Below are 19,087 nucleotides of genomic sequence, written 5' to 3'. Positions count from 1 at the left end.
ACGCCACCCGCAGATACCACCACCTCATCAGATCCGCCAAAAGTACAATAACACACACAACAGTAAAGAGCTCTTCAACATCGTGAAGGAACTCTCCAACCCCAGCTCCAACACCAACAGCATCCCACCTTCACAAGACCTGTGCGACTCGCTGGTTAACTTCTTCCATCGCAAGATCGTAGACATCCACGACAGCTTCAATGTCGTCACCACCCCGGCAACCACTGAGACCCCTGCTCCCACGACCATGACCCGCACCAACCGCCTGACCTCCTGGTCCAACATCAACGATGACGACACCATCAAGATCATGAACACCGTCCACTGCGGATCCCCAGAAGACCCCTGCCCACACCACATCTTCAACAAAGCCAGCTGCACCATCGCACCCCATCTCGGGAAAACCATCATCATCTCCTTCGAGACAGCGACCTTCCCGGAGAGCTGGAAGCACGCAGAGATCAACGCCTTACTCAAGAAACCCAAAGCGGGCCCCAAGGACCTCAAGAACTTACGACCCATCTCCCTGCTCCCGTTCCCGGCGAAGATCATCGAAAAGGCAGTCGACAAACAACTGACCAGCTTCCTCGAGGAGAACAGCATCCTGGACCCATCCCAGTCCGGGTTCTGCAGCAACCACAGCACTGACATCAGGACCCTGCCAGACAACGGAGAAACCGCGGCCCTCATCCTCCTGGACCTGTCAGCTGCCTTCGACACGGTCTGCCACCGCACACTACGAACACGCCTCTATGACGCCGGAATCCAAGAAAAAGCCCTGGACTGGACCACCTCCATCCTCTCCAGCAGAACACAGAGTGTCCGCTTCCCCCCCTTCCGCTTCGAAGCTACCGAGATCATCTGTGGCGTACCCCAAGGCTCATCCCTCAGCCCAACGTTGTTCAACGTCTACATGGCACCACTCACCCACATCGCACGACGGCATGACCTCAACATCATCTCCTACGCCGACGACACCCAGCTGATCCTCTCCGTCACCAAGGACCCCCACACCACCAAAACCAACCTTCACGAAGGAATGAAGGCTGTCGCTGACTGGATGAGGAACAGCCGACTGAAGCTGAACTTGGACAAGACAGAGGTCCTCATCCTCGGATCCACCCCCTCGGCCTGGGATGACTCCTGGTGGCCGACTGCACTAGGAACACCCCCAACACCCACCGACCACGCATGCAACCTAGGGGTCATCCTTGACTCTACCCTCTCCATGACGAAGCAGGTCAACACCGTCTCCTCCTCCTGCTTCAACACCCTCCGCATGCTTCGCAGGATATTCAATGGATCCCCACCGAAACAAGAAGGATGGTCACCCAGGCCCTCCTCAGCAGTAGACTGGACTACGGAAACGCACTCTACGCAGGAGCCCCGGCCAAACTCCTGAAACGGCTTCAACGCATCCAGAACGCCTCCGCACGCCTGATTCTCGACATCCCTCGCCGCAGCCACATCACACCCCACCTGAGAGACCTACACTGGCTCCCTGTCAACAAGAGGTTAACCTTCAAACTACTCACCAACGCACACAAGGCACTCCACAACACCAGACCAACATACCTCAACAGCCGATTCAGCCTCTACACCCCCACCCACCAACTCCGCTCCGCAGACCGAGCCCTCGCCACCGTCCCCCGCATCCGAAGAGTGGCACCAGATCATTCTCCCACCTCTATGCCAGACATGGAACACCCTCCCCATCCGCCTGCAGCAGACCGAAGACCTTCTGACCTTCAGAAGACTTCTCAAGACCTGGCTCTTCGAACAGTAGCAGCTTACCCCCTCCCCCCCAGTGCCTTGAGACCCATGTGGGTATGTAGTGTGCTTTACAAATGCCATGATTGATTGATTGATTGATTGATTGATTGACTCATGTACAGACCTTCCCCTAACACTTCATAAATGCACTCATCTGTCCACTTGATGGAATTGTAGACAGTATTAGAAGTGGAATGTCCAAATTGGTAGAGTAATGAATTTGTGAATTATCCAATCTACAAAAGGCATTTCAGCAACAGTGAGAGGTAATGTCTCTAACTTCTCTATGTGTAACATAGTGTATGGTGCATCTTTGCATGCTATGAGTATTTGCTGTTTTGAAAGGTTGTATGGTGAAAACAGGCTTGTGGCATTATTATTTTGCCATGGTACGCAACCAGAATGAAGTGTCCAACTCTATAGCATTACCGATCTAAGTTGTGACTGCCCATATTTTAGTGCAGACATATCATGTTGAAAAATGTCTATTGCTGATGCAACTATGTTATCTAGGGAGTACATTCTAGAAGACAAGATTATCATACCATAGTCAACATCTGCTAGAGCCTTTTCTAAAGTAGTGTTGCAGGGATTCTGCTTATACACAGAACTATGCGTAGAACCCCAGGACCTCAGTGAATTGTGGTGTACCAGAAACTCACCTCAGAACCCAGAACCCAGTATCCAGCTAGCATAAGTGTCCCATTCGTTATACGAGATTTGGCTCGGCGATCCCAATGAAAAGACAACCCAGAACAAGCTACTCAGTGTACTCTCAGGAATGGTGGGAATCGGAAATACCTGTTCGTATATTATTCTCACATCAGTCCACAACAAGAATCAAATGAGACACGGTGAAAATAAAAAGAGTTTATTTTTATAGACCACGTGTCCTAAGATGCAGTACTTTGGCTAATACAAGCAGACAAATGATTATTATCAAAACCATCAGCATCGTTACAATACCATAGAATATAAAAGGGGTGATCATGTTATAATGACAGTGGATACTACCACCTTCCCTTTACTAAGAAGCTAATATTATTATTATGCTAATAGAAGGTCTCTTAGGCTTGAATAGGGGACCCCATACCTCAAAGATCAGCTTAGTGAAATCACATCACAGGAGCATCAGGAGTCTTCTCGCAGGAAGGCTCGTCTTCGGTCTGAATATTAAACATGATGTCTGCAATATTAAAAGCACCAACTTTCAGGTATTTGCAGCTGCCTGTGTGTTATGGCTAAATAGTGGGTCGATCAACCTAGAGTCGAAAACATGCATTGTCTAACAACCCAGACTGTTTTGTCACGCCATGTACAGACCAAGGTCGCTGCGCAGAGCTCGGGATGGTAACAACAGATTGCTTTCGTGTGAGGCAAAGCTCGAGTCAGCAGTTTGTTTAAGCAATAACATGTAAACGCAGTGTCGTGCGCAAAAGCAGCAAGATGGCTTTCTAACATCTAACGTGGTTGTGCTAACTTAACAATGTATGTCCGTATTAAGGGATTCCTTACGACATGCCCCCTTGATCGAAGCACTATTCAGTAGGCAAGAAAATAGAGAACGCAGAGTTCAGTTTCGACAGAGCAGAACAAGGCGTATTCAATCAAAAAACAAGCTTCAGTTCAGGCAAAGGCCGAAAAAATCAAAATTGAAAAGGGGAGAAAAAACCAAAAAACCTCAAACGTGTAATGGGAAAAAAATAAAAAAATGTTGCATCGGGCAGCAGTCCAAAGGCACAGGTAAAAACATGGGAGCAAAAACATAGTGGACGACAGTTCACTCAATCCATGAACGTATATGCAGCATACGTGGCAACTGCTTCCAACAAGAAATCGTTTGCAGAGCCACTAAAAGTTTCAGTCATCCAATTAATCAAAGAAAAGGAACATACATGTTCTGCAATAAGCGGAGCCTCTAGCACGATCAGAGGGCATCCGAATTGTTCCTCCAGATAGCTCATATCCAAGAAGTCATAGGCAGCCCTTGCGATGTCCCAATTACCCAGGATACCATGCGCCGCACCACAGGCCATAATCCGAACACCAGAACAGGCAAACTCGTGAGACACTAAGGGCCTCATCAGTCGATCATAATCCGGCACCGGAGACACCGTGTTGGTTAAGCACAAATCCATAGGCCATTCAAAGGGACAATCTAGGCAGTGAAAGACAGGCTGTACGCAGGTGAAGTAGGAGTACCGGAAGGATAATCCATACGCCAGGCTCAAAGTCGCCAATGGCAGCGTACCATAATAGTCAAGCATCCTGTCACGAAGAAGATGCAGACGGGACAGGCTGTCGTGTGGCACAGAAAGAGCAGCCATTCCGTAGTACGAAAAGTAAAAGAAGCACACCTGCCACCAGCGCCAGAATCAGCGGGACACCTCCAAAGACGCTCGAGAAAATAGAATGAAAAAATGCCGGAATCACACCAAAAATAGTTTGGAAGGAGGTCACGAGGCCTGAGCCCACAAGTTTAAAAAAATGAGCCAGGCCGGTTGTGGACGAGGCATTGAAAATTGTTTGGATCAAAGCTCCAAAATGCAGGGGGAGATCAGTATACAAAAGCGCCTGTACCTCAGTGCGCGTATTTGCCACGTGAAGGACAAATGTTTCTCGTGAGGAAGTCAATGGCACCTCCTTTTGGGACAATAGAGCTCTTATTCTGCTCATCTTGTTGAACTCTGCTTTCAAGGTCGGAATCGAAGGCCAGATGGAAACATCCAGCCGCCCATGCGGGGGAGGAAACAGAACATTATTGCAGCAGACAACTCTCTGCGATACAGTTACTATATATGGGATTCCCACTAACATCCCGCAGCAAGCTTCATTATTCAAAATTAAATAACTACCGTTTGCAAGCAGCGTGAAAGATGGCGTAATCACAGGCACTGGGACACCTTTTAGGAAGCAGGCCAAATTCGGGGCTTGTACATTGCATGCACCGTGTAACTGAATGTGCCTACATACTACAGAATGATCAGGTGTCGTTGTACATTCCTCACCTTTCAGATGAACTTCAGTACCGTCCCTTGTACATCTATACATAAAAGGGAGGGACCAAACCTCATGTATGAAAGCGGTACCCAGCTGTTCATATCTACCCAGAGCATAGTGTTTCATACAGGACGTAAACTTAAAAAGCACGAACGGGAGAGTGATCAACCCATGTAATAACCACACTGCTGAATCCAATTCCGCCACAGAGAAAGGTAACAGCTCCAACTTTTCAATATGTAACAGTGAATATGTAGGATCTTTCATGGACATGAACTGCTGTTTGTCAGTAAGGTTAAAGGGAAGAAATAAAGATGTTGTATTCAGATAGTCCCAGGGGACCTTTCCTGCCTTTAACGTCTGTAATGTCCATGCAAACTGCATAACTGAACGCAACTGGTTTTGACCATGATACAACACAGACATATCATCATGCACTATATCAACAATTGAAGAAACAATATTTTCTAATGTATAAATTCTAGAAGAAAGAGTGTTAATGCTGTTATCAATAACTGCCAATACCTTTTCCATATTAGCTTGTTCAATAGCTCTCAATCTGGAAGCTGCCTCAATTTGTGACAACTTCCATACTTCGTTGTAAATAGCATACGCCCACCTTTTGGTTCTGCCACCCACAGGACCTTTAACAAAATCATTCAAATCTATTTTGTCATGTAATTTTGATAAATGAACTTTGACAGATGCCAAGGTGGAATGTCGCAGCCAGGATTGACATAATTTTCCTACAGAATATGTAGTTACTGTATGTGATGACTCAAACCGAGGGTCCACTCGTTGCTGAGTATACCCTGGTTTCAGACCTAGAAAACGACGTTGACAGGTATCAGAACTGCTTTGCCAAATTAACCATCCATCACTACTAAATTTCGAAATATTGAAAGATGTATTAGACACCAATGACTGCAAAGCAGGAAGGGACAGATCTGTGTGGTTATCCCAATTGGGGTAAGCACCCAGATCCGGCACAGAAGGTGAATTTAGTTTTTTAGAAGTGGCCAATCCGAAACAGGTGGTTTGGAAGATGGTTGAATTTAAAAACAACATATGATTTGGTACAAGACAGGCACGATGTAAAGCTTCAGTACCTTGAATCTGCCACGATTTGGAACCCCAAACCGATTTTAGATCAATAGTAGCCTTCCATAGATCATAACCTTTGATTGACAACTCATCCATAAAGGACTTAGAATAAAGTAATTTGGTGTGTGTCAGTCGAACCTTTGAGGCAGACTCAGGCATTACCTTAAAATAATAGGATGCCGGGTTGGAAATACTGAAATCAGTAAAATAAGTATACTTTTCAACTAATGTAGGTGAACTGCCTAAGGACGGAGTGGGACAGTGTTCCCATTGGGTAAAATTGACAAAATTTCGAAATGTATTCGCCTTATGCAGGAAGTGATTGCCATAATGTTGAAAACAATACTGTTCCGCATAGTTAGCCGCATTTGCATACAAATCTTCAGCATCAAAAGCGGCATAGTATTTCAAATCAGAAAACAGTGCTTCAATGGCATGAACATCCCAATCATCAGAACGTATGTTCTGCTTAACCACATCACCCATAGAAACACGAAAAACATTAGGTACATTGATGACCTCTGTAGGTCCATGAATTTGGAATTTAACAGCATCCCATGCGATTCCATCCAAAACGGGCCAGGCAGTAATATTCACAAAAGTCTGGTCCCTTTTCATGATGTGGGACGAGGAGTGGGGGGCCAAAGTTCCATTGATAAGTCTAATTGTTGATCTCTCTTTGAGATAGTGGCCATCCACCAGACGGAAAAAAACTATTACAAATCCAATGGACATAAACAAAAAAATACTGAAAAGCAACAGCCAGATGTATGTCCAAGGGGTAACCAAAAAATGTCTTTTAAACCAGCTTGCAAAAACAGCAATGTTCGAAGGGGGAGTGGAGGGCAATGAGTTAGTGTCAAAGGAGAAACGGGACTGATCAAGCGCCGTAGATTGTAAAACAGGCGAGTGACCAGTTGTAGGATAAGCATACTCAGTCTTTTCGGGCAAACCACCAGCCGGTGGTAGTAACAAGGGATCAGTAACTGACCGCATCTCGATGGCAACATCAGACAAGGTGTTAGAAGCAGGAACCAACATTGAATTTCTTTGCATCGTCTGGCATGAAACTGCTGGAGTCAGACTAAGAAGTATCGGCCACTCGCTGAAGTTTGACATTGTCAATAAAGATGTACCTGTTTTCTTTTCGACCAGGAAGTGGAGGTAAAATGACTGTTCTTGTACACTGCACACCAAGCACTGGAACCGGTGCACGATAAGAGGGGCCAAACTCCTTCTTGTTCTCCACCTTCTCACGGACCAGGTCTCCAACTTGGGGTAGCCAGCCGACTACCGGAATCTGAACCTCAGCTTCAGACGTGGAGGGCAAGTGTTCCTTCGAAAGAGTATCTCTGGCTTCTTGTAGAGTCTGCAAAACAGCACAGTGATCATCTACGTCAAAGGGTGCGGTCGACGCCGCCATGTCTAGACCATCAAGGTCTGGAACAAACATTCTGATTCCGAAGAGCATCATGTATGGGGTCCGCCCACCCAGAGACCTTCTAGGGAGATTATTAAGTGCACGTTGGACGTTATACAAATGGGCTAGCCAGTTCCGGCCTGTGCCTAAAACACGTGCTGTCAATGATTGCTTTAAGTCACGGTTCATTCGCTCCACCACACTATTACCCTCAGGTCGGTAGGGGGACGAAAATTTGACTAGGACCCCCAAATTTCTCATAGCCTCCTTGTAAGCCTTAGAGGCGAACGCAGGGCCCTAATCAGAATGGAAGGTACCACACGCAAAAGTTCCCACAAAGACACGCAAATCCCTGATGACAGTCCGTGAGTCAGCACTCCTTTGTGGCCATACCCAGAGAAAACGTGTGCACGAATCCACTGCAACCAAGATATACTTGTACGCAGTATCAGAAGAAAAAGGACCGCAGTGATCTAAATAAACACAACCAAATGGCTTATTAGATATGTACAACTGTGTTTGTGGTGGGCGCGCAACAGTAGAAGGTTTAATCTGTTGGCAAATGTCACAATCAAGAACATAAGCGCACGCTTGTTTATATAAACCAAACCACCAGTAACTTTGTTGTAACAGAGATATAGTAGCGGACACACCGGCGTGGGCTGACGCCAACCCCTCGTGCGCCGCTAGTATCAGAGATGGTCTGCAGTCCGCGTTGGGAATAATTCTGTCACCAATGTCGTTAATCTTCACTAATGGGACGTTATCAGGACTTAAATGATAAAAATAACGAGAAGGAAAACCCTTCGGGTAATCACTTCCCTTCTCTGTAGCAGCAATAGCTGCCAAGATGTCATCATCAATCTTACTTTTGGATCTTGTAACTGCTGCCACTAAGTATGTAGCCACTGCGGTTTTTGCTGCCTCGTCAGCCAAGCTGTTGCCGACAGCATGGACACCAAGTCGTTGGTGACCAAGAGTGTGAAAAACATTCACGAGAGGGAGACGTTCTTTAAAGTCTGCCACTCGAACCCAAAGCAGTTTATGCTTAATTGTGCTACCTTTGGTATCTCGATAATCATTTTGAGACCAGAAGTGTAAGTTGTCATTGTAGGACTGGACACAATAAAAGGAGTCACTTACTATAAGAGTCGTGACTCGGGGATCAGCAAACTCCAGTGCAAGCACCAGAGCCCGAAGCTCCGCCAATTGCGCGGTACAATCACCCAATGACTGCGTATGCACTGCATCAGATTGTAATTCACCATTTACGAAAGTACCCACAACAATTGCGCAAGCCGCAGAATAGGCGTGCTTTGATCCAATCGCGGGCTGCGCCGAGCCGTCAGTGTATATGACACAATGGTATTCTTCGAGCGGGCGCAAAGACAGAGGAGCCGGATGAACTAATTCATACTGCAAGTACTCCTGAGTCTGTAATGAGGCGTCAAAGATATAAGTGACATCTGGCGACGTCAGAGTTGTGGCCCATTGTATCCACCGTGGATGCAAAGCTTTAGAATTTGGTACACTTGCTTTAGTCACTGCCTCTAGGGCAGGATACGGTGTTACAACCAGAATCTGTTTCCCATGCGACAGTGCGCGTTCCTTAAGGATCGCCATCTGTACAGCAGTCAGAACTTTCTCGACAGTGGAAAAACGTAATTCAGCAGAGGTGTACAAGTGTGATTTATACGCAATGGGGACTGTATCGCCCTCATTAAACGTCAAATACGTGAAACCCACTGCGCCTGGTACTATTCTTATTACCTGGTTAGTGCGGTTATCACGCGTCAGCAAGTACTGTGAAGCAAGAAGATCAGCCTGTAAAGACTGTAAAATAGCAGAGTGTTCTAGCTGCCAGCTAGACTTCGAAAAAGAAGGTTGTACCAAGGCGTAAAGCGGCTTGATACGCTGGGCATAATCAGGAATATACGTACGTCCGAAATTCAGAAAGCCCAGCAGAGATTGTAATTTTTTCAGTGTTGTAGGAGCACGCAAGCATGCGCACTTCTCCAGAAAGTGGGGAGCTAACCCCTTACCTTCATTGTTGAGCTCGTAGCCCAAAAACAACACTGTATATTCCGCGATATGAGACTTCGCAAAATTGAATTTGTAGCCATAGTCAGCAAAACTCACTATAATATTGTCGACTCGAGACAGATGTGGCATCAGCTCATCATCCGTGAGGTAGATATCGTCAACATAGGAGTATGCGTCGGGGTCTATTCTTTCTAAGAGAGAAACCACGCGAGCGGAAAAGACGCCAGGGCTATTTTTGTAGCCCATGGCCAATCTCGTAAACTGTTTTTGTTTGCCGCCCGAAGTAAACGCCGTCCACTGGCTACTCAGTGTGGACAGGTTGTGGCTAAAAAAACCATTGGAAATGTCAAGTGTCGTTTTAAATCTTTTACGCACGAGACTGTCGACAAGAGCCGAGCTGTGTGTACTTTGTACCGTGCAGGTCCGGCAATGGGAATTTAGGTGCCGGTAATCCAAAACTAAACGGTACGAGCCGTCAGGCTTCGTTACAGTGAATAAAGGGTTATTCATAGGGGACACACAAGTTTCAATAACACCCTGATATTCCAATTGCTCAAGGATCGCCGCGACGTGGGGTCTAGCTTCACGACGCATGGGATATTGGGGTTGAGGCTGGGGCATAGACCGCAATGGAATCTCATGGCAGGGGGACAACCGGTCCCATCCCACCTGAGTACGATACACCGCTGGCGCAAGCGCCAGCGCCCACTCCTCAGCGTACACTTCAGCCTGGTCCTTAGGCACTGTGTGCGCAAAGGACGGGAGGATTACCTCCTCCCCTCTAGGAGCTTCTAAAATGAAAGCTGGGGGCCAATCTGCCTCCGCTAGGAGGATATCATAGGTGGTAGTCAGATTATCCCAAAAAATCCCCTTTATTGTACGTTGTATGTCACCCTCAATTAATAAGACTATTTCATAAAGTCTGTCAGGGGGAGCCACTCTGGTGTCAGCTGTTTCAACAGTAACCAATATACTAGTTGCTGTCACCGCCAGAAATGGACGCAGAGCTTGACGGACTATGGTAATTTCAGCTGCGCTGTCCAGTAGCGTCATCGCCCATGTCCGGTTCCGAAGCTGTGTCCGCACTATCTGAGGCATACCTTGCCGTCAGAGCCGCCACTTTCTTCTTCTGAAACGGGGGTCTTTGTCGTGCAAATTCATCCTGCTTGCCTTTACCCTCAGTCTGTCGGGGCTGTTCACGTGGTTGTGGAGCACCCCGACCTTTGCCACCGCCTCCGCCACCGGACTGTGAAGCCGATGTTTCCTGTGCAGAACGAGGAGAACGTTGTTCAGAAACCTGAAACCTATCAGGAGACTTAATAGTAGCACGATCTCGCAGATCATAAGTGCGTTCACTACCTGACTGAACGGGAGAGGCAGGCCGAGAGCCCTGTTTCTGCTGCTGCTGCTTTCCCTGTTGTTTTGACCGCCAACTTTGTTTCGGAAAGTTTGGTCGGTCGTCCTTACCAGAGGCTTCCGCCTTACCCTGCTGCTTAATTTCGGGAGTTTTGACCACAGGTTTAACTCCTAAAGAGCTACGACCCAAATCTCTGTACGCAGACGAGATTATTTTCGCAAATTCCCGCGGCTTATCCTCATCAGCAACTTTCTTCAGTTCATTACGAACTTTGACCTGCATAGCATCACCCTTAAGGTTACACATCAACATGGAAGCCACCAGGTCAAACTGTCCGAGGAGCCGCATTCCTAATTCTACCGCAGACTCCGCACCGTGGTTATCTTGAACACGCTTAATAACGGAGGGTAGTACCGACATAGACGGAGTGCCAAAGCACTGCGAGTACGTCGCCGCAAAGACCTTGCCCCAGTTTACACAATCATCAATGTCGGGGACCAAGTCTTTAGGCAAACTAATGGTAAGGATCCTGTGTTTCTCCACAGGAGATGTATTCGGGTATACCGCTTCTATTTGGTCAAATTTTTCAGCAAGCCAAAAGGGGAAATCATCCCTAGTTTGGGGGCGCTTGCCCATAACAGAATTAACCATAACAGGACTAATGACACCGCGTTGTGGTCAGTAGGCTGTCCCGCAACAGCAGGTGCCCCCGCCTGCATATTGCGCGACACATACTGCACCAACGCCCTATATACTGTTATAAGGGCAGTGTGTGGTACACGCAACTCAGCCACCGTCACTGTGAGGTAACGGGGATGAGGCGTAAATCCGGCTAGTACCGGCCAAGTGGCCCCTGCAATCGATAAAGGGCCCATTCTCGGCGGTATAACCACATGGGGAAGGGCGCCATTAAACCAAATCTGATGCTGCCAAGCAGATATAGGTATTTCCTGTGTCCTATACGGCGTATAGTTCGCTGGCACGGCAGTGGCAGTGTAAGAATGAAAGGTATTATCGTCCTCACTTACTGCCGGAATCGTCACCCAAGAGTAGAATAACTCAAAAGGATGAGCCGCATCGGCTCCTACTACAAAAATGACGTTCATGCCAGTGTCCGGCACCCCATACTGCGTCAAATGACATTTCAGAGCTGCACGGCTATGCGCCGCAATTTCCACCGACATAAGGACAAGCTACACTCGAAGCTATCAGTAGCACAAGGGTTCAATAACCTTTTTAAATATCAAGCTTGAAGAAACCTATATCAACAGAAATAGGTAGGTTTAAATCCGTCAGACTTGTTATCCGGAAACAAGAATGAGGGCGTTGTGGACTAATATAAGCACTACTAAGGCGTTTCAACTCATAGACCAAACGTTAGGTGCGCCATGTTGCAGGGATTCTGCTTATACACAGAACTATGCGTAGAACCCCAGGACCTCAGTGAATTGTGGTGTACCAGAAACTCACCTCAGAACCCAGAACCCAGTATCCGACTAGCATAAGTGTCCCATTCGTTATCCGAGATTTGGCTCGGCGATCCCAATGAAAAGACAACCCAGAACAAGCTACTCAGTGTACTCTCAGGAATGGTGGGAATCGGAAATACCTGTTCGTATATTATTCTCACATCAGTCCACAACAAGAATCAAATGAGACACGGTGAAAATAAAAAGAGTTTATTTTTATAGACCACGTGTCCTAAGATGCAGTACTTTGGCTAATACAAGCAGACAAATGATTATTATCAAAACCATCAGCATCGTTACAATACCATAGAATATAAAAGGGGTGATCATGTTATAATGACAGTGGATACTACCACCTTCCCTTTACTAAGAAGCTAATATTATTATTATGCTAATAGAAGGTCTCTTAGGCTTGAATAGGGGACCCCATACCTCAAAGATCAGCTTAGTGAAATCACATCACAGGAGCATCAGGAGTCTTCTCGCAGGAAGGCTCGTCTTCGGTCTGAATATTAAACATGATGTCTGCAATATTAAAAGCACCAACTTTCAGGTATTTGCAGCTGCCTGTGTGTTATGGCTAAATAGTGGGTCGATCAACCTAGAGTGGAAAACATGCATTGTCTAACAACCCAGACTGTTTTGTCACGCCATGTACAGACCAAGGTCGCTGCGCAGAGCTCGGGATGGTAACAACAGATTGCTTTCGTGTGAGGCAAAGCTCGAGTCAGCAGTTTGTTTAAGCAATAACATGTAAACGCAGTGTCGTGCGCAAAAGCAGCAAGATGGCTTTCTAACATCTAACGTGGTTGTGCTAACTTAACAATATATGTACGTATTAAGGGATTCCTTACGACAGTAGCCCTGTCAATCTGGTGCAGTCTTTCAGCAGCTTCCTGCTCAGACACTTTCAACATCTCGTTGTATATCGCATACAAAAAGTGTTTTTGATGTGTTTTTTGAGGACCTAACCAGATGTCCTGTAGATCCCTGTCATCAGAAAGAAGGGACAAGTGTTCTTTCACCTTAGACAATGTTGAAGTTTTTAGCCAAACAAGGCATAACTTCCCAACACTGCAAGGTGTCACCACCTGAGTTTTCTGTCTGCATGTAACGTGGTCAGCCCCGAACATGCCAATCCTTTGTGCCCCAAATTAATTTTACATTGATGGTGTCCCTCCAAAAGCCAAACCCTTGTGTGGACTGCTGAGAAAGAAAAGAAGCCGAGAATATCAGTTTGTTATTTGTCAGGATATTTTTCTTTGTGGGTGATGGTGCAATCATATAATAATAAGACACTGTGTTTATGGTATCATAACTAGAAAATAAGCAAATGTTTGTGCAAATGTTTTTGAACTATCGCATAATGGTGTAAGGCAATGTACCCATTGTGTATAATTAAAGACAGTACATGGAGTACTGGCATCATGCAAGAAATAATGACCATAACATGTAAAAAATAAAAAAATTATCATAGTTAGATGTGCCTTTGTTCAGTTCATCATAAGAAAAAACAGTAGAATGCTCAAGATCTTCTAGCATATCATGCACTGTATCAATATCCCAATTATCAGAGACAGTACTAAGGGTGATGCTATCATTAAGAGAAGTATGGAATACATATGGTAATGCAAGAGTTCTGTAGTACCATCCAAGTCATGGGAAAAGTGTCTTTATGCTGTGTGTGATGAACAATATCGTGTTAGAACCAAGTTCAACAGTTATACAGCAAAACACTTTGGGAGATAGAGACCATTCAGGAGCAAGAAAAAGACTGTCACAAATCCAAAGGACCAGGAAAATTAACACAATTGTAATCTAAAGGTGTTGCCATGGAGGAACGAAGTACATCTTTTTCAGCCAAAGATAGAAAACATGCAGTTTAATCGAAACAGTAGAGGTGGAGGTGTTGTTGGTGGATCAGATGAATCCAAGGAAAAGTCATCAAATTTGATGAAGTAGCAAGTGGCAGTGCGATCTATTTCTGGCAGCTCTGCAGATTGTGTAAAATCTGTGGTACATTAACTTAAACAGCATTTGTGTAATGATTCCTAATTGAAATCTGTTTTCCTGTACAAGTTGATTGCATAGTAGTTGTTGTAGCAACAAGCAGCTGTGACCACTGCAGGTAAGAACGGTGGGGTGGTGGGGCCGGCTGGGGGGGATTTCGAGAGATGACCACAAGGAGAAATTAAATATTTATTTAATTTTCCCTTGTGGTTGTCTCTCGAAAACCTCCCCTGGCAACCGGTAGAAGGGATAATTCATTGTTGGTTACTGCTATCTCCCGTTGGGGAGAGGAGATGTCATCAGCAATTAAAGCTTCCATTTAGAGGGGGCGTGGCTTTGCCAAGCAGCAAGATGGCGGCCTTCTGAAGGGGCTCTGCTGGCCAGGCACAGTATCCTGCACAATCCTTCACACTAAGGGGTTTCAGCGTCTCCTAACTAGTGGAATAGTACTGTGCACAAGACAAGGAACACGTAGATGCCACTATCGAGCTGTACAGTGAGGCAGAGAAGTGGCTACACTAACTGTGTTGTGGAGCGTCCCCGGGGCTGGGGCGGACTTGCACGGTGGCGCGAAGGGTGCAGCCTTCCAGCCTGTTGGTGCCTGCTCGGCCTCTGAATCGCTAACCTTCCCCGATCCCACTCGCAGAGCTGAGGGGAGCCTGGCAGAGTGGCATGACTGTGTGTGCCATATTGACGAGCCACTGCTTCCCTTCGAGACCCAAAGACATCTGTGGCCGGAGGAGGGCTGTTGAAGCCTTATAAGTGGAGAACACTGGTAAATACCGGTCCGGTCTGTGCCCACCATGTTTGTCCTGCTGGCTCCGACGTGCTGCGGTGGAGCACGCGGCCCGGGCTGTGGCTGACAGTAACATGGAGCCGCAACATAGACAACTTACCTGACTGCCGAGGAGCTCCGAAGAGGCTGTGGGAGCACTGGTCCCAGTGAGCTCTGCATTTGGAATCAGTGACTAGCTGTGCTGCGGGAGCCGTCATTGGAAACAGCTCCTGTGAAGGAAAGTGGTGACACCCTGTGACATGGCCTGAAGGCACGTGAGTAGGCCGATAGGTCTTTACCCCTGAATCCGGTTGCTGGGTGGCAGGAGCCCTGGCCACCACGGGCTGCGCGTACACCCATGACTGGAGGTGTGTGAGAGCCCTAAGTACAGCACTGCAGGGTCCGGAGCGGGTATGTTGGGGGTGCAGGTTTAGGGGGGGTGGTACCCTGGGTGGTGCTGAGATCTCGCTGCCCCTGGGGTTGCCGCGCTCTGTGTCTCTCCTTGCTGGCGCCACTCTGGCAGTCCCGTTCTGGCCCTTGGGGTGCTGTCTGACTGGTCAGTAGGCCAAACGATCATCAGGTGGGAGAAGTGCCTAGAAGCCTGATACTGCAGACTACAACCTCTGCGCCAGTGCTCCAGGAAGGCCCCAGCATGTCTCGCATCTGCTGGTCTCCGGCCACGCACTCACCTAGTCATGGGGAAAAACAACCCTAAACAATCAAAATTGCCTTTGGAAAATAAGCGCACAACCCGCGCTGGGGAAGCTGGCTCTGAGCCTGAAGGTGAACCTTCCCAGGCTGGCGACAAACACGAAGACGACTTGTGCGCCATCATGCTGGAGGTGCACTCCAACCTCAAACTCATGGACTCCAAACTCGACACTCTAACAGCAGGACTCAACACGATAAAGCACCAAGTGAATACTCACGAATCTCGCTTAGATGCCTTGGAGAACCGTGTGGAAGAAGCACATGAGTATCAAGTAGACTCCAAGGAACACCTACTAAACATGGAGCGGGTTCTCACACTAATAAAGGCCAAAAATAAGGACTTGGAAGCGCACTCCCGGCGCAGCAACCTACACATAGCCGGAATTCCAGAGACTACCCCCATTCCTAAAATAGAACCCTTTGTTGAAGCCTTGCTCCGCGATCTCTTTCCAGTGGCCCTTTCTGCAGTTTTTGTCATTGAACTTGCACATCGCTCACTTGGCCCCAAGCCACCGGTTGGTGGTTCACCCAGACCCATCATTGGGCGCGTAGTGAATTACCGCCACAGAGACTCAATTTTGTAAGCGGCTAGAGAACATGGTCCTATAAGGCACCATGGAAACCACATATCTATCTTTCCGGACTTTACTCCCATGGTCAAGGCTGCACGCAAGGAGTTCTTGCCGACTAAACGCCTTCTTCAACGCGCCGAAATCCCCTATGCGATGCTCTACCCTGCGATGTTGAAGATATCCCACTATGGCCAGTCACATTTCTTCAAGGATGCTAAATCTGCGCTCAAATTTGCCAAACATATTTGTCCAGGACGTTCCTCCCCCAAGACACCCTCAAGTATGGAAGCAAGGGATAGACTAGGTGACAACGATTGAATATAGGATCATGCTCTCCGGACTCATTCTGCAATATACTCTGTTCCACTTATACTGTTACTGTATATTTCTGCCTTCTCATTGCCTAGGCCTTACAATTAACATGATGATTGTTCTTGTCTGATACTCTATAATTGAACTTCTGTGTTGATAAGTACGCCTGGTCACCCTGCCTTAAGTGCAGGGCAGTTCGCTGGCAACCCCTGCCCCCACATGAGGTTGGTCAGCAACACCACATTCAGCTCACTTTACACACCACGTACTACATTCGGGGGGTCATCTTGCTGTGCTACACGTTGCATTAAATGACTGAAGAATCGATCCTAACTTGGAACATACGTGGTCTAAACAACCACAGAAAGACACGACTCACTCACGCCTATCTAATTCGGCACAAAATAGATATTTGCTTCCTTCAAGAAACACACCTCATACAGGTGGCAGATCCCAAGCTACATATTAGATACTGGGGGGAGATACATTCCGCCACATACTCCAATTACGCCCATGGCACGGCGATGCTGATTCATTGAAATGTGGGCTGGACTACAACCGAGCCCTGCATTGACCCTGATGGTCGCTATGTCCTTTTGAAAGGCATGCTACACACAACACCGTTGACCCTAGCGGCCATTTACCCCGCCCTCTTTAAAACCATTTGGGCCAAGATAACTTTATTTGGAAATGACAAAATTATTTGGGGGGGAGATTTTAACGCAATCATGCAAGATTCAAAAGACCACGTACGTACATCTAGGCAACTACACCACAGAACCACCGAAGTACTCAACACCATAACTCTGGAATATGACTTGATAGATATCTGGTGTCTAGGACACCCAGATACCTCCGAGGGCACATGTATCTCTTCGTGTCACAATGCTTGGTCCCGGCTGGATTTCTGGCTGGTCACCCACGACATAGCCTCCTAGACTACTAGCAACAAACATGCACCACGCACACTGTCTGATCTCTCTCCGGTTCAGTTAAACTGGACCATACCACTGTCCAAGTCACAAGCCTTTAGCTGGCACCTACCAACACATGCACTGCACGACTCCATATTCCGTGAGGAGGTCCGTGAGGAGCTCCAGCACTACTTCTCCATGAACTTCAAATCTGTAAATTCCCCCTCTGTACTCTGGGAAGCCTTTAAAGTAATTATACAGGGGGTCTGCATTTCCAAACAATCTGGAGTGTTAAAATCCATCAGTTCCACAATTAGAGAAGGAAATACAACAAGCGGAAACGCTATACTTTCAAATGGGCTTAAAATCACATCTCGCCACCATTCGTAAAACAATTCGGAGTATGATGAAGAGGCTGTTCGGGAGACAAACTTCCTTGGCAAGACTGCCAAATCCCGCTCATACGGGGAGGGAGATCACCCGAGTAAAGCCCTAGCATACACACTTAAACAGCACCAAACATCTGCTTACATTACTGAGCTTTGGAGGAGGACTTCGGCACCGCACGTGGATAGTCTGGCACTCTAGACAGAATGAAGAGATTCTACGAATCCCTATACAGTGCGACCCAGACCCGCCCGCACACGAAATTGCAGTCCTACCTAGACTCTATCGAGCTGTTCTGGCTAAACAACGCTCACCACGAATACCTTGACATGCCATTCACCGCAGAGGATATTGTCCAGGTCATTAATAGCCTACCTGGAGATAAAGCCATTGGCCTAGATGGCCTAACAGCTGCCTTCTATAAATCCTATGCAACTGAACTGGTCCCTCATTTATTAGACGTATACCATGAATCTCTTGAAATTGGCCATCTCCCCCCGACGATGAGCGAGGCTGTGATCGTGACAATCCAGAATCCTGATAAACCTGTAAACAAGTGTGATTCCTACCGTCCGCTTTCCCTTATTAACACTAATGCGAAAATACTAGCCAAACTGATCGCAAATAGACTGCAGCCACTTTTGCCCATCATTTTCAGACCAGACCAATCCGGCTTCATTCCTGGCAGATCCACCTGCCACAACCTGCAAACCTTATTCTCTATCCTTTACCATTTGGACCCCAAACTACAAGCACTTTCAGCATTCTTGGACACCACGAAAGCATTTGATTCCCTCGAGTGGCCGTTACTTTTTTACTATACTCCTTAGGATTGGCATGAGCCCTAACTTTTTTTAACTTATACACTTACTATATATCAACCCGGCCACCAGACTGAAGGTGAACGACCTGCTGTCTGAACCTTTCCCTGTGGCCCGAGGCACCAGGCAAGGCTGCCGTCTGTCCCCCTTATACTTCGCAATAGCTATGGAGCCTCTCGCAGCCAGGATGCGCCAACACCACACAGCCAGGGGACTTGGCCTCACAGACAGGGGCTTGATCATATCAACATATGCAGACGACATCACACTATATATTCAGGAGCCAGCCATGAATCTCAACCCTGTACTGGGGTAGATCCCCCTTTTCGCAGGCATGTCAGGTATACAGGTCAATTGGTCCAAATCGACTCTCCCTGCCTTAACAATGGCTCCAATTGAATTGGACCTTGACTTTCCGC

Source organism: Triturus cristatus, chromosome 7, assembly GCF_964204655.1.
Source record: "Triturus cristatus chromosome 7, aTriCri1.1, whole genome shotgun sequence".
Lineage (NCBI taxonomy): Eukaryota > Metazoa > Chordata > Amphibia > Caudata > Salamandridae > Triturus > Triturus cristatus.
Note: the sequence above shows the minus strand (reverse complement) of the source record.